Source organism: Sebastes fasciatus, chromosome 4 (genome assembly GCF_043250625.1).
Source record: "Sebastes fasciatus isolate fSebFas1 chromosome 4, fSebFas1.pri, whole genome shotgun sequence".
Lineage (NCBI taxonomy): Eukaryota > Metazoa > Chordata > Actinopteri > Perciformes > Sebastidae > Sebastes > Sebastes fasciatus.
The window spans coordinates 23,218,563-23,243,048 of NC_133798.1; the positions used below are offsets into that span (position 1 = coordinate 23,218,563).

Consider the following 24,486-nt stretch of genomic DNA (forward strand, 5'->3'; position numbering starts at 1 on the left):
GGATGTATCGTGTATAGAGAGGGAAAACAACACATACAGGGGAAATTACAATAGATTTTTGTGTCATGTATGTTTTGTGATTATCACTGGAGGTCATACTTTACCTGCCTTTTCTGTTTACAGTAAATAGATTATTTAGTCATGTTATTCAAGCAATGAAAATCAGTTATAAGCTTAGATAATCAGACTCTAATAGCATTTCATACATGACTGCATCTAAATGCTAAACTGCAACAACAAGTAAAGTATGCTGTATACGTTTGCCCTCTGCCAAACATTGGTAAAGCAGTGGTGAAACATTGGGTGTCCCTCTCATCTGTTATTATTAATCCCTGTGTCTGTCTGTGGCGCTTTGGTTTTCGCCCCTTTCATAAATCAGATTTACTGCTACATCTGTAGTGCCCATGCTAATGAAGTAACACCCAGTGCAGACACAGCATTGATTTCATTTCCTGCCTCTCTGGCTGCTCCCAGGGTAGCTAGATGGAGATTACATGGCGATGTCATATAAAAGGAGAGATTAAAGAATCTGTATCCAACTGGAGTGTCACAGCTGTGTGCTCAGCCTCACAATTAGATGCAGAAGTTTAAGAGAGAGCAGCGGAGATGGCGCTCGGTCGTACCACGGGCTTCCTCTCTTTTCCTACAGATCTTTGGAGCGTAACTTTTTGTCTTGTTAACCCGAGCTGGATGTGGAGGTTGGCAGGATCTTTTCTCTCCCACACATCTCTGCCAATGAATCGGATGATGCTACTCCCTGTCAGAGATGTGCGGAGAGGCAACAATGAAATGGATGGGTTGTCCAGTTATTATAGAACAGAGGAGGGCACAATTCGTTGCCTGCCTGCCTGCATGCTTGCCTGCCTTCATGCCCATGTGCTCACCCAGTGCCTGCAGTCTGTCTGCCTGTCTCTCTTATTAGCGGTAGAATCAATGACTGGATGTTAATGAAGGATTTCAACCAAATGTATTTCTTTTATCTCATTCTTAACTGTTAAACAAAACATTTTGTTGGTAGATGCTTATCTCATTAGGGCTGAAATGTCTTCATGTTTACTGCATTGTAAAATCTACCTGCATTAACTGCAGTTTTCAATATGACGACTGTCAAGAAATGGTGAGTTACATGACACAGGGACACCGTGTGGTTCAATGAGCGCAGTGTGTTAAACCTCCTTAATACTTTCCGTAAGGACAGTTGCACAGACATGAGCTGACGTGGAATCGTGCCGAGGAAACGTTTGCACACTGACAGCTGTTGTTGCCTGTTGGGTTTGAGTTTACCATGTTATGATTTGAGCATTTTTTTTATGCTAAATGCAGTACCTGTGAGGGTTTCTGGACAACATTTGTCATTGTTTGTTGTTAATTGATTTCCAATAATAAATATATACATACATTTACATAAAGCAAGCATATTTGACCACTCCCATGTTGATTAGAGTAAATCTCCCTTTAAGGTACAATTTGAACAGATACAAAATGTGTGATTAATTTGCGATTAATCGCGATTAACTATGAACAATCATGCAATCAATCGTGATTAAATATTTTAATTGATTGACAGCCCTAGTTGCAACTCTATTACAATCAAACAGCAACATTGTGTGAAAGGACCAGTGTGTAACAGTTAAGGGGATCTATTGGCAGAAATGGAATATTATATTAACAAGTATGTCTTTACTGTATAATCACCTGAAAATAAGAATCGTGTTTTCGGTACCTTAGAATGAGCTGTTCATATCTACAAACGGAGCGGGTCCTCTTCACAGAGCTGGCTGCCATGTTTCTACAGTAGCCTTGAAAGGACAAACCAAGCACTGTTAACTTTTCCTGCCTGGGCCGGAGTCGATAACGTTACTCGCTGCCGTCTTCGCCGCTCACTTCCCACCTCTGCTCCAAATGACCTACACTACTTCTACAACAACTGGCTCTAGGGAGGGCCATTCACGTTTTCGCGTCGGCCACCGTAGTTCTTCTACACGCTTGGCACACGGGAGAAGTTTCAGTTGGTTGCAATCTGCAACCTCACTGCTAGATACCGCCAAATCCTACACACTGCTCCTATAAAAGCCCCTGTTAAGTCGCTTCATGCAGGCATGTGCACCATAGTGTCGTAGAGCACATTCTGACTATCAATACATTGTATTGTCTGCAACACTGTTCACATGAAATATTGCCACACACAATCTCACAAATCTGTTTTGGGGCTTTATCAGTTGAAACAGCTTTCTTCACTTTGTATTTCCCCTCCAGGTACTATAATGTTAAAGTGTTTGAAGACCAAATGCCCTGGTGGACATCATTTTTGACGCACATAATTTGATACGCGTCTGTGGCACACTGCAGGCGGGACATGGAAAGCATCACTTCTGACTCATTCATCCAATCACGTTTGGAGCAGATGCACTGAAGTGCCTTGAGTGTATTTCTATGTTAAGGCACTGAAGACAATTGGGGCATTTGAAAACTCTGCACTCTCGTGCTTCTAGCACATTACTGGGTTCAAGCATTGCAAATGCTTTAAGGTTTTTTAGTGAGAGATTCCATTATTCCTGTCTGGAAATCATGTGCTGCTCAATTTGGGACTTGCACTGTGTTTACTTGTGTACTTTCAACCTTTAGCCCACTAAATTGTTTTAGAGTCTGCCTCCTGACTTACTATACAACAAGAATGTCCTCATGATGCCCACCAGGGCTGTCCCCATTAAAACAAAAACAAGTTAGATTGAATTAACTGACAGTGAGTAGCCTCTAATCCTAAACTGCACTGTTGCTGTAGAACTGATGCTTCATCTGCTGCCTCACTTTGGTTACAAGCTAAGAGCTGACTCCTCAGATTTGTTGTCTTAATGTTACTGTAAGGCAATTGCATTTTACATTCACCGTTATTGTGATTTATAATGGTGGAGAATCCAAAATGCTTACTTCTCATTTGGCCCGTTTGACACGACATGCTAATGTCCTCCATTTTGTGTCAGAGAGGAGAACAGCAAAAGCCTAATTTACAGCATGCAATAGATCAAAGTGACAGTGCACTTTACAAACTTCCCCCAGCTGGAATACGAAGAATGGCCTGTTGCATTTATGAATTTTGAATTCAGACAGATCATTACAGACCAAATATTAAATGCTTCCCCGTGTTGTCAGCCCTATTAGCCACTGTTCCTCTTTTTGTTCCTGCCTCTCCTGAGCACATTTTCTGCCCTTCAATGAAGATACAAGTTTGTAAATCATATTTTGGACAAAGGATCCAATTAAATCCATGCTGGAGCCTAGTTCATTCTGTCATTTTTTTACTTTATTGATCCCCAAGGGGTAAAAATTTAAATACATGTAGTGATAGTTTGATGATTCCCAGATGTTCTTCTGAATAGATCAAGAGACGAGCAGTTGTTGGGCTTTTTAATGAGGACATTAACTGATATGAGGATAAATAGTAAGTACAGGAGAAGCTGGTGTACAACGCGGGTAGATTATCACCTCTTTGATGTCCTGATTCTTTGTTTTCACCTGGTCTTTACTTGAAATTCACATCCACACACTCTCTGCAGCAGATGATTGCCAATGTTCTAATGTGTGCTATCACTCCTCAATTAACGATGAATTGCCGTGGAAATAACATTTATTCCTAATAGGCTGTTGATGTAGGTGTTGTGTTTAGTACAGATAATGAACTGTTGTTATAGTTACTCAAAAAGCAGAAATAATAAGAATCCAAGTTATCAGCTGGCTGAATGCCTCCACTTAACTAATTAGGAGTCTGTGTCAGCATTAATGAGTTGTGTGCTATGGTGGCAGAATTCATTGAGGCAATTAGCGAATCTCAGAAAGCATGACACGCCGCGGCAAATTGCTGAGCTACACAGTAGCTGGGTCACTCATAGCTGACAGCAATCAGGAATACGCTGCCCCGGGAATGCCCCTGGTGTCCACAATGTGACAATCAGCCGCACGAAAATGTTAAATTCACCATTACGCTGAGGCATCGTGTTGCCGTGCTGTATAATGATATTATGATGTGTAAAGTCTGTTTTTGTTGTGCGTGTGGTGGGAAAATCTGCTCAGCTGAGAGAGCAATTAACTTGTCGTAGCCAGAAATCAGCAGATGATGAGAATATGCTATGAAAGAGACTTTTGTAGGCCTCAACATCAAAGTAATTCAGTTATCTGAAGTAGTGAATGAGCTGTTCAAAACATAAAACCAAAGTTGTCTATGAAGCAATATTATAGAAAATTTATTTTATCAAATAGTTGGTTTTATGATGTATTGTCCCAAAATATGTAACTACTGCAATGTTAGCAGCTCTGTGAGAATGCACTAAGGCACAGCGGAGCTTTGAGCAAAATGCTAATGTCGACATGTTAAAGAGGACATGAAACACGTTTTGTCACTTGTAGTGCCCAAATATATTAGAAAAAACACCTTTTGGCAGTTAATATGGAAAATAAATTGCAGGAAAATATAGTTTTACTTTGTGATGGTGGTTTTGGTATGCTAATGTTGAGCCGGTAGCTAGCTATTGGAAGCTACCGGCAAGTTCCATTTCAATAAATGCTATAACACTGGCTTCATTCGTCACGTTTGTTGTATAATTGTTGTTTAGAGTGAAAATCCATTTAGTAAATCAGATTAAAATGGTTGACTGCTTCATGTCCACTTTAACATAACTCTCAATGTCGATGCTAACATGCTGATGTTTAGCAGGTATACAGTTGACCATGGTCACCGTCTTAATTTAGTGTGTTAGCATGCTAACATTTGCTAATTAGCACTAAACACAAAGTAGGCCTACATCTGAGGCTGATGGGAATGCCGTTAATTTTGCAGGTATTTGGTCATAAACCAATCTATTGGACAAATTAAAATTTGACCTAATGATAGCGCTTCAGTAGATGGGCATCACCAAATTTATTTATTTATTTATTTATTTATTTTCTCATTTATTTTCTTATTTATTTTTGTTTATTGGTGAGTGACATGACAAAATAAAAATTACACAGTGACATATGTACATAGAGTAGAAGACAGGCGTAATGGACAGACAGACAATAACATAAAGCAGGTATGATGATTTATCCAGTCAAGTCAGACTTTATTATCCCACCAGGGGAAATTTGGTTGCAGCCAAGTATATAAACACATTCATCATGAAATCACATAATACAACAATAGATACAAACAGTGGAACAATAACACAAAAGCATCATCGCATAAAATGAAGACAGTGCAAAAAAACAGCTGAATGCAAAAAATGTGATGATATGATAAGGAGCAAAGATTAGATTGTATTAAGAAGGGTATGTTTGGGTATGTGTGTGTGCATGTTTGGATATTAGTATGAGAGGCAGTGACATGTATCTGGCAGTTGTTAGGATTCATCATCTGGGGACCATGAATAATAGTCCAATAGTTGTGGAGATATTTCAATCTGGACCAACGTGGTGGACCAACCGACCTACAATGCCGTCCCCAGGGTCATGCTGCTAGCATGTCTAAAAATAGACTAGAATATATTCTTTCACAGTACACCCTCTGTATCGTAAATGCCATCCGTCAAATTCTGTAATACAGGATTTTCTTTGTATGCTACATTTTCTCTGTCTGCATGTACGGAGCCTGACGGTCACATTGGTTCAAAATTGGTTCTCAGACAGAAGTGATAAGACTGTCTTCTCCTGCAGTTCCATTTCAGTTTGTCTGAGTAGCATTAGTCAGAGAAAGCTAACAGACTTGTACAGAACGACATGAGGCTTCAAGTGATTCTGCAAAGCTGCAGTATCTTACAAATGAGCCTGTTCTCCTGTGGACAGGACACGATGAAAGAAACTGAGATTAGCATGACAATTGTGGAAGGTAGATGTGTTGTTTTTGTGCTATTACAGTAAGACATATCTCCAACACAGAGGATAATAACTACACATCTTTGCAGAAACTTGACTTTGTGGTATTTTGTAGTGAGTTGTATTCACTACAGATGCAAGTTTGATCATTTAGGAAACACTATGGTATAAGTGGACATTGTGATGCAAAGGGTAATTTAACGACATCTCAGAGGTAGAATGTCTTTTTCTGTAAACATCGCTGCTTTGTGGAGTCTGCATCGTGCACCAGGGATCCTTCTCACTCTCTCAGGATATGTGTGCTTTACCAATCACTGAGTGGACTTCAGGTAAATCAACACAGTGAATAGCTTTCTTTTTTTGTAATGGGCTTGAGTTTCATTAACCTCAAGATGCCACATGCTGGCTCCGGGCTCAATTCTGTATTGCAGTTTATACATCCGGCAAACCACCACACAAACCCTAAATGGATAGTGTCTTTGTGCCACTTAAGGAAATCCTGTTCCTCTTTTGGAGGATGAAGGAGAATAAACTTGCAGAGCTGTGAGATAGTAAGTGGTGTGATTCAAGGGACGCAGCGTACCCAGAAACTGATGAGATTTTTTTTCCAAGTGGTAGTCAGTCAGTAACAAACTCTCTTTTTGCTTGTTAGCATTGATCAAACCCCATCTTCATCTGACAGCCCCTCAGAAAGTACCATGTGTATCTTTATACAGCCCAGTGGGCTACCTCTGGGTCTGAAAAGTGAAGCCAATGCTGAAGTGCCTTCAACTTGCATTCTTTCTAACAGCCAGCAGGGGGCGACTCCTCTGGTTGCAAAAAGAAGTCTGATTGTATAGAAGTCTATGAGAAAATGACCCTACTTCTCACTTCATTTATTTCCTCAGTAAACATTGTAAACATGAGTTTATGGTCTCAATCACTAGTTTCAAGTCTTTTTCAATACAGCATGATGTTCATTTAATAAATTATGGTCCCATTTAAAGTAGAATAGACCATAAAGCAGGGGATGCTTTAGGGCATGGACTGGGCAATATGACAATATATGATATCAAAATGTCAATTGTATATATTTCTCTCTATTGCTTCTGTCGCAATAGGTCTGTATATATATTTATTTTTTTCTCTATAAATCCACTTACCACTGTTATGTTCATTTTGCACTCAAGTTCTTAAAATGAGAAAATACTCAGTACTTTTCATTTGTCAAGTATTTGATTCACACAGGAATATACTGTACAAAAACAGGCTTTACCATGTGGTTATTTCATATAGACTATTTATTTATTGAATTACCAGAAAACATGCTATATCACCATGTATATCGTTATCGAGATACCTTGTGATTGACAGGTCGCTGCCACGGTGTTGTTCGGTCTGGGAGTCATCCGTGTTTTCGACCATACAGTCTGTGACACAGCCCATACCAAGGCTGGCTGAATTGTTGCAGTTGCATGTATTTTTAATCAGCACAGTGTAAGCCATACAAAAATATTTTCTTCAAGGACAGAATAATCTCACATTTTCAGTCAATTTGAGAACTGTTCTTACATTCACTGTGTCCTTCACCAAATGTTCTGTCTTGACAGGCAGGGTAACAGACTTAATTACACTCGGATTGCAGGGAGGAAAATAACCTGCCCTTGTAAAGTACACTAAACCATGTAAACACCTTTAGACCCAGGTTTCCAGAGGGTTGTTATTTGCTGTTTATTTGTTAATCTTCTAAACAAATTGGGTAAACCGGTTGGTACGAAGGTTACTTAGTACTTATATTGTGAAAAATCTCTATGTCATAAAATGTGAGTAAGAATATTATGAAAGTTATGTCTAAATGCAGTGATTGTAGACAAGAGGACCTCCCACACTGCTGTTTAAATCTACCCTCACTTCTGCAAAGTTGTTATGCACAGCAACTCTGAAAATGACTAGTAGTGCCTTAAGCTTGCACTCTTTCCTTTCTCGGTATACAGTAGTATGTCCATGTTTTTTTGCCGAAGCATTGCAATTAAATATGTACACTTTTAATTTCTTGGAACGACTGCGTGATTATCCAATTTGCTAGAGGCTCTTTGGACATTAATTATACAAATGCAATAATAAACCCAAAATTTGAAACTATTTAGCCTGTAAGAAATCACTAAATGTTTTTATATATAATTATAATATATAATATTATATATTTTTTTGTCACTTAATACATCTGGACTTTGCATACTTTGCTAAATTTGCATAACGTAGTGTTTATGGAGTTTTATTTCCCTGTTTCTTTAAAGCTGTTTTGTGCAGCCTGATAACGTGGCGGCTATCATAACATTCGGTAAGTCTGCAACTAGAGAGAATCTGTTCATTACTGTGCATTTGTACACTGGTGTTTAGTCAACATACACAACTGTGATGGGTCTATTAATCATAATTTAGAGCTGCACCTGGCAGCAAGAGGCAGATATATTACAACAACTTCACACATGGTGTCTGGCAGAGTTACTCCCATGTAAATGCAGCAAACATGCACCTTCTTGATACTCTTGATTGAACTAGCAACACGTACAACAGCCTGGCAGAATGTCCATAGATGTTTTGGGATTTATCAAACCTTTGTGTCCCAAAGTCCCATCCATGATGAAGTACTATAGTTAGATGCAGGACTTATCCCAAACTCAGTGTTATTGGTATCCTCCATGTGTGCTAAAAACGTTCTCCTCTGTAGACGTTAACTTATGTCCTAAGAACATGATTGGTTCGGTCCATCTTGGTGTCTTTCTTTGTTGTTGGTTTGTCAGCTTGGCACAACTAAAATCATTACTTTTGAGTTTTTATGACTCAGATGATCTAATAACCTATCCTTAACATGTATTAGTGTGCAGACACAGAGTCAGAATCTATCTGTTTATAGTGACTAAAGGTGGACACACCTTGATTTAAGCATGTCTCACCTGTTTGCAGGAGGCACAGTATGAATCGAGTTGGCTGTAGGGTGTGTAGTGCCTAAAGGTTCGCTATACAACATTCAGAGCATTAATATAGCATTAAACAACTAGATGTAGAGGAGTAATGTCTACCTGAGCAGAGAATGAAATCACTCTCCCTCTGTGTGTATTGTTATCCAGCTGTGCATGCTTTTTAATGCATGTTAGTGCATGTGAGCGTGCCCCACTGGCTAGCTCACGGCCGCCGCTCTGAACTGCTCTCATATTGCGATTACAGCTGATAGCGCCGTACCGACCGACGGCGCTGTCACAGAAGTGTAGCACCTACCCTCCGGTTCCCCCCCAGGGTAACACCGTTACTAGCTCTGTCAGCTACAAACTGCCGGCTCAGTTGTCGCCATGTTGAGAGCCGTGCAGAGGCAATAGAAATGCTCCCAATCTCACATTTAGCAACTTAAAATCAAGGTCTGAGGGTCAAAATGATTTACTTTAAGAGAAGTGCTAAGTAACCGTGAGCTTCTTCACGCACAATTCTCACCATTTAGATTCAAATTTATTTGGCTGGCATCATTTCCTTGGCATTTGAACACCTTTTTCTCTGAGCTGCCCTTAAAACCTGCTTCACCTTTGACCAAATTGAAATTTTCCTGTTCTCATCCATTACCCATAACGGTTTCTATGGTCTATGAGCCATCTAGCTATTCTGGGTTTGAGTCTGATGATGGGCTTCGCACTTAGCTGCCAGTGAGAGTGCAGAGAGTGAGTGAGTGCAGTGTGTTGTGTGTCCACATCCACATAAGATGTTGTGCATCCACCAGTCTCTAAGCTCATTACAGTAATCAGGTTAAAGAGAGGGGAACTGGGGAGCGCTTGGCCGGCGGCATGTTTCCTCTGGACTTCCCCGGTGAGATGGGGGAACCTCTCACACAGGCTCTGGCTGAGCTACTGGAACCCGGCCCTGCAGACGCCTGCTCCTAATGATCGACTCCCGCTGCTTCTGTTTGTATGAAACCCACACTGGGGCATTCAACTGCACCCATGCTGTCATAATGACCAGCTTGTAATTGTAAAGCCCTTCTGATATACACCCATTCTTTTCAAAGTTTCTGATCCATTTATCGTGGTTCACGCTAACACATGTAGTAAATAGCAAATCCCTGCTTTCTGCAATTTACTGTGGTTTTGCACGTAGGAAGCATAAACGATGCAGCGCCGATGAAAAACAGATGAGTTTTTTAGTTTAGTTTATCTTCACAAAAGTGCAGAGACAGCACAGTGGGACTGCTAAAATAGTGACTGTGTTTACAAATGTAGCATGACTGTGTATAGGAGAGGTCTTTGTTTGCTTTTGTTGCTTTCAGTTTTCTAGCTCGTGTTTTGCTGAGTCACAAAAGCTATGATTCAGCAGTAATAATAGTGTCTGTCTCGCATAATGCCCCTCCTGTTTGTGCCTTGGTTTTATTTAGTTTTTCCAGTTGTAGAATATCTACTGAAATCCTTGAAGATTTACAGCCGAGTCTTTTTATCTAGCCTCGTGAGAAACTGCAGAGCAAGTTCCGCAGAAGTGACAGTTGATGTGCAGCAGTGACAGCTTGTCTCTTTAAACACTGTGTGTGTAACCATTGAAGAAACTTCAGTGACCATCTTAAGAACCACTAATGAAAGTCAGAGCCTTTTATCATTCATTGGTTTCTTTTGTAAACTGCACTGCGTAGAAGAGGCCCCACTTTTTTTCCCTTTCAGAGCTGACAGAAGCCACCTGACCTGGGAATTGCCCCAAAAAAACGGGGTTGCTATGGTAACCAGCAGATGTGGAGCATGAAATAGTGAGCCTGTGAGTCCTTAACTAAGCATGGCAGCATCCCTTACATGCTCCACTCCGTATCGTGTGGCTGCTCTATCTCAGTATGGGTCCAACCGCAAGATGTGTCCAGAGGTGCATCGCTGTGTTTTCCCATCCGTCCACTCGGCTCTGAAGAATTTAAAGTAGTCAGCGTGGTTCTCATCAGTTGACCCTGTTGCACAATATGCTGAGGATATCCATGCTGAGTGTGGGTGGGTGGTTAGTTGACCAGATGTTTATGAGGAGGATTTAAGCCAGAGATGTTTGTTTCTAGTAATCAGGAACATTTGGGCGTAGTTTAGGGGTTGAAATGGAGAGGGGGGTTTCTGTGTCCTTGTTGTGACATTTTAGTTTATCTCACTTGGTGCTGCATTATATCTTTCACATGTCCTAAGCTGATCCCAGGGGTGGAAATTAACAGATTACAAGAGCTGTTGTTACTGTGATTGCAAAATTCTGTCACTTTATCATGCACTTTTCAAGCACAGAGTATACTCTGTAGTAAATATTCATATTATGTTTCTCTCAACTTCTTTTGGAAATGCAAGAATAACAGAGTGGTCTACACTTGTGCTCCTATGGCAAAATCAGGAGGATGTATTTATGTTTTCTTTGAACGATTTTTCCTCCCTTTTCAATATTTGAGAAATCTTTCTTGCAAAGAAAAGATGCTTTGAAGAAAGATACTTTGGAGAGCATGTGTGAGAGCAAGTTTTTGCCATTATGAATGTTTCTATTGAATTTAAATTAACCTGAAATTTACTTTTTTGTCAATCGCATATTCAAATATGCAAGCACAAATGTAGTGCTGTCCTCAACCAAAGAAATTCTAAAGGCCCAGACACACCAAACCGACATCAGAGAACTAGCAGCGACAAAGGCCGTCTGTTGCATCGCCTCACGTCGCCTGTGTTTCACTCGGACACACTGCAAAGACTATACCTGACGGCCAGCTAGAACGTATGTCCTGCGCCTGCATGAGAGGAAATAACTTTCCCTACCAGCAGGTAGTGGTAGCCTGTATTCATCATTCAAAACTTGAAACTGTAAGGCAGAGGACTGCGGATATACAAGCCGTTGTTATGAATGAATGAAACAAAGCAGCGTTTGCCATTTTCACACCACTCTCACTCACCACTTTTCGTCACTCCAGATGGCCATGTCGTTGTGAAAATATCTGTGTATTGGAACGATCAGATGAGATGAAGATGGAAATGAAAAGAGCCTTCTGTGTGTGCCCTCTTGACTTCATTTGTTTTCTTGCTTTCGTCACGTTTCTCTTCTTATGCACTGATTCGTTTAAGATGAACAGCCAATCAGCCGAATCAACATGCTGAATCAGTGAAAAAACCTCCGACTCAAGCAGACTAGAGCCAATGGTGCGGCACACACCGCAAAAACTAGGCTGACAGACGCTCACCGACGACCCCAAACTTGGTGTGTCAGGGCCTTTAGTCGACTAACACTCAACTAATCGAACATTGTCAAAGCTCCCTCTTAATCGATTTAATCGACCGATCTGTGAAACTGAGTTTTTCCACAAAGAATGACACAAAAGCACCACTTTAAATCTTGTGTTTACCAGAGATGTGCTCAGAAGTTTCTTGGAAATAAATCATTCAGCATGAAAAAAGCATAAAAGAATGACTTATTGACTAAAAAAATCTTAATTGACTAAGACCAAAAAAAACGATTAGTCAAATGATCCAGCAACAGCCTGGCAGGATGTCCATGGATGTTTTGGGAATTTATCAAACCTCTGTGTCCCAAAGTCTCATCCATGACGAAGTACTGCACTTATTTTATATAGCATCCTCACTTTCATCCTCTCCTCACTTTGGGATTGTTCCAGTAGAATATACCAGTAAAACTATCTTGTTAAAAATACGTTTGTCTTGAAGCATTCTTCAGAAAAGACTTCCAATTTGTCGGCCGGCCTCCGCTTGAAGAACTCTCTGAAGTGTACAGTCTGAGGGAAAGTTGTTGTATACGCCTTCTTCAGCCAATTTAAACATTTGACTCTCCAGTGCTTTTAGTCCTCGCTGAGAGAAAAACAAAGCTGCGAGGAGTCGCACAACGATACCGCGCTTGGAATGTAACTCCCAAGTTAACTGAATAATGGGCTTTTTCGTTTGCTTTGGCCTCACACAGTTTGCTTTCAACTTTTATTGTTCGCTCTAGATGTTGACTAATCATCCATCATCTTGGGAGGGAACCCTCTGGAAAGCTGTTTGGCTAATTGCGTGGAGGGAAAAGGTTCTTGCTTAAGTGTTCTCTCTGTACATTCTGTCTGTCTTTTGTACGCGTACGTCTTCTTCACTACACTGTGGGGATCAATGTGCCGGTAGACGATATCACAGACATTTTCTTATTCTCAAAGTGCAGCATGTTACATTATGTTTCTCTGTAGAACCTCCTACAAAGCAGTTAAACTGAAGTGACACTCTCACATAAAGGTTTTTTCATTTTTCAGACACGCGCTATCAAAGCGAATCAAAGTCAACTCCCTCAATCTCTTTTTCTGCTCAACATTTCCATGTACTTATGACAGGATAGCTGAGAGGCCTTCTGGATGAAAACTGGGATTGTAAAGTACAGTCATGTACACCGATAAAGCAGTCTTTAACATTGTCAAAGCTTCCTCTTTGACCTTGTCTGCTTGACATTTAAAAGCTGACTTCAGTTGAAATCACTTGCGGAGCGTGCCCTAAAGTACACCAAGATGACCCTGGAAGTAGTTGCAGCCGTGAACCTGAGGGCAGAGTGGCTGATGCTGCTGTCCAGCCTTATATGTCCAGGAAAAGGTGGGCACAGCAGCAGCCATGGCAACTGTGGGCAGAGTTGCTGATCTGGAAACAATGGGCCAACAACATGGCCTCTCCCTGAACCTCGTCTCCTGCAACAGCATGGTTTCACTCACCATCAACTGGGGATTTTATTGTTACCGAGACCTCTTTGATGCAGTTATACATTACCATCTTGGTAAGTGGGAGGTCTAATGCTTCACTAGTACGGGATAATAACACAAAACATTGTGCAGGAGAATAGAAACAGCAACGTCACGATTAAACTGATGTATGTCTGCTTCTTATGGCGTTCTTAGTTAAATGTTTGCTTTTGCTTAAAGAGCCAGAAGAGTGAATCTCCGCCTTTGTGTGTCTTCCTTTACAGCATGCCAGAGGATATAAAATGCTGATAGAGTCCCTCTGTGTATCACACTTTGGAGAGAAGCCAGTGTATGTTCCGTTCCACTGCTCTTGATACTGTAATCAGCATGCGAGTGGTAGAAGGCAGTCAGCTACTGAAGTATGAGAGAGAGAGAGAGAGAGGCTCAGTGCTGGGGAGGCAGCACAGACCGGAGATTGGAGTCGCCTGATTTACAGGACATGACACTTGAGGCAGAATGTACTGATGAGAGCCAGAGGTGTGTTGTCTAATACTCACAGCCCACTGCATGTTGAATACTTAAGTGAATGAAGCCTGTTTGGTTTGTGTGTGTGCTGTTATGCACGCAAACTCCCACATTCCCCTCACCTTCTACCTATTGTACTGTATTTACTTGTGCTACAAGCTCGGGCATTAACTCCCACACAATTTGTTACACAGTTCATAAGATATTGTGCTTGTTTTTTTTCACACGTTTCGTCTGACTCCGTTGTATAATAACGTAAATGTGTGGCAGGCAGCTCTCACAAGCCACTGCTTCACACAAGGAGAGGGCTGCATCAGTTTGATTTTGTTGCATGGTGTACTAGAGAGACAGATTGACGTTGAGATACAAAGAGCGGGGTTGGCATCTTAATTGTGACCTTTTTGTAGTTGTGATGCAATGATTTCATGAGCCTTCTCTTCGTCTGCCTTGTACTTACATATTCTTGCACTAATTACTGTCACATCTGCATAGTCTTTTCTTGATACTCCTTTATCTTCCTGCGCCTGTCTGTCGACATTTGATAAAATAGCATTTCAATTATGTCATACTATATTGCTGGCACATAGTCCCACTTGTATCACTTTGTGTAGTGTAGCAGAGAGGAGAAACAGAAGGCTTATTACTGGAAGTCTCCCTATTGGTTTGAGTGACCCGGCTGAAGGAATATATATAGGAGGACACTGTCTTTGATTTGGTTTGAATTTGCAATCTACTGAAATATTTTCTTTTTGGGGTAGGCTGTGTCAATCACAAATAGAAATTTGGGTCAAGGGTCCATGAGGATGTAGTGATGCTGAATTAGAAATAGTCATTAACCATTAGAGACCCACTTAGACCCGATTTAGTCTTTTTTTTAGGGGGGTACAGGGTGTCTTTAGGAGGGAGAAAGCAGGTCGACAGTAGATGTCACATAGAAGTGGTGTACATCATCTGAAAGCTGTGAACCTGAAGATTAATATGAGATGCAGCTCAGCACTGTGTGTCAAATTGTTTTATGGTCATAAATCAGAAATAATCGAATTAATTATGAAAGTGTAAAAGGGTTCAGAACATTATAATGGAAGTTTGTGATGGTCATTCCCGTGCTCTATTATGTTTCATAAGTTGTTGCAGCAGTTTTTGGGTTGATACCATTTGTTACACAGATTTGGTGCTAAATTTGACCATTTTTTACCACTCGAGAATTTATAAAAATGAATAAGCCCTCTAAAATACCACATGAAGACCTTGAGGAACACAATAAAAAAGCCATGCTGTGATTTGGTTTAAAAAACTTTTGACATTTGGAGATTGGATGGTGAGAACTTCTGTTCTTGAAACTGCTCAGAAACCCCCTTATTTTGAATACAACTACGACAGCCATCCATCCTCTGAATTCCCTAGGTCTTTAGTTTGTGGTTGTAAAGTTTCATGGGGCTGTGATTATCCTAGAGGTTACCACAAGTCATTTTATACAATGAGGTCAAATTTTAAAAAATGATCTCATTATATGAAATGGCTACTATGGGGACTAACATCATCACACATGAATACAGTTGGGCTCATTGGATCCACAAGAGTCTCAGCTTTCCAGTTATACCCAATTTATGTAATTTCAAGACTGTTTAGGGACATCAGTATGCAGAAATATTAAAATACACCATTTTAGAATAGGCGAAAATATCACAATTACACTGCATGCAAAGAAAACTGCATGTGATTATTATAAAGTGGGCATGTAAAGGGGAGACTCATGGGTATCCATTGAGGATGGAAGGATAATTTATGAAAAAATACAAGCGGTAGAAATGTAAATGTCTTCATCACAAATAGCGTCATCACCTCAGTAAATAAAGCAGAATGTGCAGTCACCACACTTCATCATACTTCCTCCTGTGATCGGTGTGATCCGTGCATAAAGGAGCTGATTACACTTCACTGATTGCTCACAGGTCGCATCTCAGACGACAGGCAAACTTGAGCTTCTCGGTCGGTTTGTCGTTTGACGTACAACGCACAGGCACGTCTATAGATACAAAAATGAATAAATCATGTCCAGAGTGCCAAAACACTCAATCAGCCCAGCTGTCCTTTTGTTTGTTTCTTTGAGCAACAACTGAAAATACTGATGTGTTAGTTGAGCTGGAAAACATACATGTAACAGTAATATCAAGGTGGCTGTTATCTACTGTATTTTGGTTCAGGTTTATGTTGCAGTGTGAGCACTGATATACTGTATTTGACAAAGGTGAAGTTGCTTTTTGTATTACTTTATTAAAAGAGTTTTGCATTATATAAACATATACACACATATACAAACATACCAAATTTGTACAGACATTACCCCACATTGTACCCACCGCTTATCCCTCCCTACCTTCCCTGGAACCAAGAGCGCAATCAGAAGGAAAGAACTATGACATTAAGCAAATTGCCAAAATTAAAATTTAGGGGAAAATATAGATGTAAATAGTAAATAAAAGTACATAGATAAATAAAAGAAAATACAATAAAATGAAAACAAAAATAATAATAAAAAGGTATCAAATACATAAACGTTAGCTGCCTTTTTGCCTTTTAAACTGCAGTAAGTGCATACTGTGTATAGGTATTATACTGTATGTGAGACATTTTATAATTAATGAACAAAGAAGTGATATGTGTTGCATTTTTGCTGGAAGGAAATTATATTCTGGATGTAATTGTGGGGAATAAATGCCTCCCACCTTGAACATACTGCGCAGTATGTTGAGATGAAACCAGCCGTATGGTATGCAGTGAACAGTGTGAAATAGGCAAACCTGTGTGGATCGAGTGGTTAAGGCCACTTAACAAGCTGTTCAGTAGACATAAATACAGCAATTATATATATACCCACATATTATCTGTGGAGTGAGATACATATTTAAAGGAATTCACAATGTTAATAAAAGAGAAATTAACCCATAGTAAGTTTAATTTGTGTGATCTACCCTTATACATAAAGAAGTGCACTTTACTAATACTGAGAGTATTTGATTGTAGTTTTTACATTTTACTTTTTTTAAAGAAATAAATTGAGTCTAAACTATTCTTTAGACTCAAATTACTTTTAACTTCAAACAGGTTCCCTGTTTGATATCATTACATCATTTTGTCTGGCATAGTTAACAGTCAAAAACCAGATGTACGCCAGTGGACCAGAGGCCGCATACTGTAAATGCTCTTAAAGAGATTTATGGTTAAAAATGCTGTTAATAATGATAATTAAATCATTGTGGGCTGAGTCCTTTGTTGTTTCGGGCCGATCTGCATCCATCAGAGGATGTACTGAAAGAAAAATGTTTGGGCAACATCTGTCTGAGCCACCAGTAACAACTCCCACTGAGCGACTGGTCTGACGACTGGGTTGACTGACTGCAGCTGCTGGGCGGAGCTCTCCTCCTCTAGTAGCTGTTTCTGTCTTCATCTATTAGGAAGCTCATTCTTCACATCTCTAAATGAGGGATGGTACATATTGAATCACTCCGTGTGTTGTGAGACTTTGTGAGGCTGTTCGGCAGTCTAAACCAATAATATCTCAACAGTAATGTAACCGAGCCAAGCGCATTCGATACCCACTCTTATCATTTATCAATTTACTGAAGGATTTCGCCATCTAATCTTCAAGAATTACAATTTAAGAATTTTAATCTGCAGCTATCGTAGGTATTAGTGAACGGCCGTTGTCTTTTAACGAGCAGGAAGAAACTGTTCGGTTCATTCTTCTGCTCTGGATCCTTTTGAAACGGTGCTGCCGGAGGACGCTCTACTTCGCTGGATATTTTTAGCGTAAGAGGAGCTGCTCCCTCCCTCCCTCCCCGCGACAAGGGCAAGATTCATAATTTCTGTCAGCATCCATACCCTCAAATTGCATTACAGCAGAGCAGAGTGTGTCGCCCAGGAGCAAAGCCTGCAGTCCAAAGACTGGGTCACGGCGGCAAGGTTCATTTTTGAATGCAACTGAAAACAGTGTAACTGAGTGGCTCTAAATTTAGAGCCTTTTTTTTTTTTATCTGGATCGACAACCGCTGCTTGACTAACGCTCTATTAAGTGAAATAAAACCATGCAAGCCACTTATAATATGACAGCTTGTTTATAGTAATCCTGGTGAACTTTGAATGTCGAGGGTCGGCTCTGCTTCATAACGCTGTCCGGTGATTGCTGTGTTCTGCCGGAGCAATGATTAATTCATTTATGAAACGTATGGAGGAAGTGATAAGGGTGGAGGTGAAAGCTTTTGACTTATTAATTATTTGAATTGCACTCAGGTAGACCCCCGATTCAGTGGGTGTTCTTTGCAAGGAAATGAGCACAAGGACATCTTGATAAAGAAACGAATATGGTCTCTGCAGGGCGTAAGAAAGTGGTCATTTGGAAATATAACGAAGGGCATGGTTGATTTTATATCTTCCATCTGAAAAGTACTGTAATAAATGTATTTTTACAGCCTCCACACCTTGTAAAAGAATACACCTGCTCCATCAATCATTCTTTTGGCAGAATATTTTTACTTTTGGCCCCGATGTACCATAATCATATTCTCCTCCTCCGTGTTATTAATGTGGTGACAGAATGACGTCTCCGTGGCCCCATGTTGCTACTTAGATTACAGCCCTGGGCTATTAAAGAGATGTATAATAATTTGCTATACGTTAGTTGTAAATCTAGTATGCCTCACATCTCATAATAAAGATCTATTTATAGTGATTGATTAATGCATACCTCTTGTGTGCTTTTAGGAGCTCTGATTCACCAAATTCAAACAAGGATGTTAAGCACTCAAAGTGATATCCAAGCAGTTATTAAATTTAGAAACAGCTTTCACATCTGGTGGAAATAACCCACCTGACCTTGACACATTTCTCTCCATTGTGGAGTCGAACAGAAATGTGTGTAGTTCCTGGGTTGCAGGATTATTGGATTTGAATACACAGATGATCCAAACAACAATCCTTGTTTGACGTTATGTGACCCGCCATTGTCTGAGTTCCAGGAAGACGTAACGGTCTCCAGGGACATACTACGGTCCTGCAGGAAGCTGACCTTGCTTTCAATCAGACGGGGATAAAAGGCTGATGTTGTGCTCGGAGAAAAGGAGGTGTGGTGTGGAGCAGTTTAGCCAATTCGCATTTTCTCAACGCACACGTGCTTTAATCCTGCTGCTCAACGGTCCTGAGAACTGCTGAGGTCGGAGTTACTCTCAGCCCTCCATTCGATGCCATTGACATGCTACATGCTTAATTTAAACAATAAAAACAGTCCACCAGGCTGGAGATGATATGGTGTTTGTAAATGCCGATTCAGTGAAGGCAGCAGCACAGTATTCTCTCGCTTTGTTGTCGGCTATTTGTTTTTTTTTCCAATTAAAATCTAAACATCATCCTTTACAATAATCCTGCTTGCTTTAGAGTGGCCACACCAGTCTACCTTTTAAGTGGCTGTTTGTGTAAGTAAGACAAGAGGTGTTTGCATCTGCATCTCTATTTCTGCTAAAGCAAAAAGCGTGTACAAAGCCTTGTTTACCAGGGAATCATTACTGTTCCTCCCGTGATCTCAGTTTAATGGGCTGACCTTGAAAATCCTGTAGCAATGTGGGGGGATGGTTTAGATCTGGTGCTTTAAGAATAAGGGATTATATGCATTATGATTGTGTTATTATTTTTCATTCTAATTTAACTCAAGTTGCTTTTCCTCTCAATTTTCTACAAGTCATTCCTACACTTATTAATAGAGGTGTAAGAAAATATTGAGTATCACAATATTATGTTTTGTGATACTCTATTGATTCTCAAAAACATGGTATCGATACTTCATTAATAGTATTCATGCAAAGATTAACTCAGTCAATACTTTATTTCATTTGCAAAGATATGCACCATCTCAGTAAATGTGCTATGATGTTGGATGTTAAAGGAACTGTGATAAATGCAAATGCAGATCCCACTGTTCTGATTGCATTGCATGAATATGGTGTATTCTTTATACAATGACAGTTTTCCTAAAATTAGATAAAACAAATTGCAATGTATCGCCTTGCTTACATTATCGCAATATATTGAATAACCCCTCTATCATGATACATATCGTATCGCCAGATTCTTGTCAATACACAGTCCTACTAGTAATAAGTAGTTAACTCAGAGCATGTCAGATGTTTGCACTGTGACCTCCTGGATCTCCAGCTTTTTGTTTAACGAACATAATTGTGGGGCTGTCTGTTCATAGTCGATTAGTCGACTAATAGGTCGTTTTGGTTTTAGTCAAATAAGATTTCTTTAGTCGATTAGTCATATTTTTTATATACGTTTTTCATGCTGAATGACTTATTTCCAAGAAACTTATGAGCACATCTTTGGTAAACACAAGAATGCTTTTGCGTGATTCTTTGTGGAGAAACTCAGTTTTACAGATCTGTCGATTAAATCAACTAATAGAAGTGTCGACTAAGATTTTTTTTGGTCGAGGACAGTCCTACTTTCTTGTGGTTCAGCATAAATTGATTCCATAGACAACAGCACCCTGACATCTGATGTAAATTGCAGGGGACAATCCTGCGCAGTATGGATGACACATACAGTAGAGTAATAGCCATATGATTTTTGCATTGAACACGTTCAAAGCGGATGTAAAGAGCTTGTCTGCTTCACAGTTGGAAATCATGGCCGTGGCTCCGAGTAGCCCGGACGTATCTCTTTCAGAAGAACAATTGATCTCGGCTTTTGTTTTGCTCCGCACGTCCCACATCTTCACGTCCACGCTGCGTGAGAAACAACCAGGCGTTTACTCTGGTATTGATGAAATAGAAACCACGAAATTGAAGCACCCCTGTACAGCATTGTTTGCATGGTGTCCTTTAAGGAATGCTATTCATTCTCATCCACACCTTGTTACTGTGCGTTGTTCTATTAGAAGCATTTGGACGACAGGTCCGAACAAACCAACACTCTTTTAAGTAACCTCCTTGGTTGCTGTGTGACAGACTGGACAGACTGGTGCAGCGGTGGCAGCAGTTGTTTCTCTCGGGCTCTGCGCCGCCGGTGCTGGTATTGCAGTCAATCATTAGAGCTGTATCCTCTCCAGATGGCTCCTGCCTCCCTTAGTCTCTATTGAATTGTCCGTGTTTAGACTCCCCAGCAAGCTGCTCTTTGGCCGTTTTCATGTCTTAATATTTAGAGTAGAGGCAGCTAATTCAAAGCAGGACTCTTTTCTGATGCACTTACGGGAGATAGTGTTTTGAAATTACATTTTTAGGTCTACCTAGTGATCTAGAAAAAGGTAATAAAATAGATAAGTGAGTTGTTACTCATTGCTCCTCTCTCAGACGTGGAGCCATCCGTGCTTTAAAGCAGAGCTAATGAGGAGTTGGCTGCGTTGGAGTGTTTGCACGAGAATCGTAGTGAAAAATGTGCTCTCGCACTACTGTAAGCTCAGGGATTATCATTATCCTCCCGGGTTTCATCATGTGGTTTCTGCAGTGCTTACTCGCTGAAGTGACTGATGCTACTCACAGCAGATACTAAAGTGACTGTTGCTTTAGCAGTAGACCGACAGCAATCTTTAGCAAATGCCCGTCGTCAGAGTGAGGTTACACTGGCTTTTTTAGCAGAGATGGACCTGTCTGAAAATTGTGCAAAACTTCCACAAAAATACAAACATTTCACAATCTATATTTTTGGTATGTGTGTGTGCGTGGGTGTTGTTATTCGTGAGTCTACATTGTGAGCGCATATGGGGCCTGTCGTGTTGTCAGTCTGGGGTTTGCTGAAGCTGCTTGTCTAGAAGAAAGTGTCTGAGGAAGAGCTGGATGACAAAAACTCGGTGGGGCTCCTCTGCCAGCCTGTAGAGAGGAGAGCTCACGCAGCGCCATTACCCCTTCTTCCATGTGCTTGTCTTTCTCACTTTGTATGAAGAAAATCTCAGGGATGGAAAGGAACCCATGGCCATGATAGAGCCACAGTCACAGGTGGGCTCATTCACAACTCCATCATTATAGAAAATTTACCTCTCAGACTTTCTCTGCTGCGGCTCAAAGGGGGTCTGTGGATGAGCTGCGAATCCGGAGCACAAAAAAACTCTTTGTTTCCAAGTGCGGCTGAGATCTGAATCATGTCAGTGTGAATACTTGAACTTTAGTCGTGGAGAGAAATACTAAATTCTTTGAGTGTTGAAGTAGGATATGTAGTACAGTAAAGCTGAAAGGATTAGTTGAGCGCCAGGAAAATAATCTGCAACTATTTTGATAATCGATTTAAAGCTAGGGTTGGTAATCTTCTTCAAAAACATTTCTTTGTTATTTTTGTGCAAATTCTCATTACATCCCCGACAGCAATCAATAAATCAAATGCTCTGACAAAAAAAGAAAAAAAATCCAGTACCTGTTGCTGTCGCAGGACTGTGATCTGGCTCAAATGAAATGATTGGACGGGCTACCTGCCTGCCTGCACATACTCCTCCCATGTCTTCCAAAAGGCTGCTAGTTTGACAGCTGTGAGTACTAACAATAGCCATGTTCATGTTTATGTTCATTATGATATGTTTACGTTCATAATGATAATTTTTGGGGTGTGGCTTTGGAACGGATGAACTGTCAGTGTTGCCGACTTGACGACTTTCTCTTTAGATTTAGTGACTTTTGGAGCTATCGCTGCTAGCATTAGAAAAGAGTTGGCAACACTGGGCTTGGTTTTTCAGCTGGGTCATTTTGAAAAATCTAGTGTACTGTACTCTTGCTAGTTTCTTAAGATTACCAAACTTTACTTTTATTGTTTCAGTATATCTTCTAAAGGCAAAATACCCCCAAAAAATCCATTCCCTCAAGTTTCTCAAATGTGAATATTTGCTGTTTTTTCTAATCTTCTATGATATTAATATAAATATCTAACAAAAAAAGCAGTTTGAATATGCCAACTTTGGTTTTGGAAAATTGTGAAGGGCATTTTTCACCATTCCGGATGTTTTATGGATCAAATGATTAATCAATTAATGGAGAAAATAACAGAACCAGAGAGAAAAACAAATGAATTTATAATGAAAATCAGTAGTTGGCGATGTCACCTCACAGCAATAGGGTATCAGGTTCGATTCCAGCTTGGGGCCCTTCTGTGTGGAGTATGCACATGGACATCATACAAGTTAGGTTAATTGTTGACTCTAAATTGCCCATAGGTGTGAATGTGAGTGTGAATGGTTGTCTGTCTCTATGTGTCAGCCATGTGATACTCCGGTGACCTGTCCAAGGTGTACCCCGCCTTCGCCCAACATCAGCTGGGATCGGCTCCAGTCGATCAATTGAACAATTGATTAGTTGTTTGGTCTATAAAATGTCAGAAACGGTGAAAAATGTTGATCTGTGTTTCCCAAAGCCCAAGATGACGTCCTCAAATGTCTTGTTTTGTCCACAACTCAAAGATATTCAGTTTACCTTCATAGAGGAGTAAAGAAATAAGAAAATATTCACATTTAAGAAGCTGGTATTACTTGAGAAATTACTCAAACCGATTAATTGATTATCAAAATAGTTGTCGATAATTTGATAGTTGACAACTAATCGCTTAGTCGTTGCCGGTGTAAAGATAACCATTAGTTGCTGTGCTAGAATATAGTAACATCAGTACTTGGGAACTTGTATCTATGCTAATATGATATACCCATCTTCTCTAGAAGAGATGGGTTGGCTTTGAATGTGTCACAGACTCATTTTTGTTCATGAAAATGTAATAACTAGATTTTAGGTCTATAATGTGGTTAAGAATGAGGCAGAGAGCCTTGCGAGTATAGATGGCCCTATTTATCATGTTCATCCCTCTCCCTGTTGAAGCCAAGGTCAAGGAAGAGGAGAAACGCTCTGCAGTATCAGTCTCTCTCTTTCCTTTTTTGCGCATACGAGTCTCAGAATATCTGAATTGATTCACCCTAATTGCAGTATGTGACAAAACACCCACTGATTTGTCTCACAGTGAAGTCGGCTTCTGGGCGAGAGTGCGAGCCAGGAGAAGAGCGAATAATGATGCAGCGGCGGAATGTCACTTTCTGTGTTTTGACTCGGCTCCTGTTATTGCTGACGATTAGAGAGATTTGCACTCGTTTCTCTTTTATCTGCTGAAAGGTTATGTCGCTTGCCTTGGTTCAGATAATACTACACACACAGCAATCAGGCAGAAGCTCCCCATGCACTTAACCCTTTAATATCAGCAGAACAGCAGGGGAGAATGAGGAGCTGCTGAGGCAGGGCTACACATTCAATTTCACAGGTGAAAATGTCCCCACGGAGATAATTGTGATGATTTGTTCTGTGCTTTGTGATGTTGTGGTCTGCAGCTGAGACTTTCTCTTCACACATTCATGCAGGAGTGTTTTATGAGAGGAGGACATTTTAATATTTGCTTGTGATACCAGCCATAGCACAGGCCGTCTATTTGGGATTACATACTTGACA

The 24,486-nt window shown here is 40.3% G+C and overlaps 1 protein-coding gene across 3 annotated transcripts in view; it reads left to right on the top strand.

Annotated features, from left to right (window-relative positions):
* The window catches only part of tln2b (talin 2b), a 106,555-nt gene that overhangs the window by 16,528 nt on the left and 65,541 nt on the right, over nucleotides 1-24,486 (top strand). Inside the window, exon 1 of one of the 3 annotated variants that reach the window (XM_074632925.1) lies at nucleotides 13,453-13,599. The exons of the other annotated variants lie outside the window; for them this stretch is intronic. The gene's annotated coding sequence lies outside the window, so the exon portion shown is untranslated. Of the gene's footprint in view, nucleotides 1-13,452; nucleotides 13,600-24,486 lie in introns of those variants that run through there. 3 annotated transcript variants of the gene reach the window in all.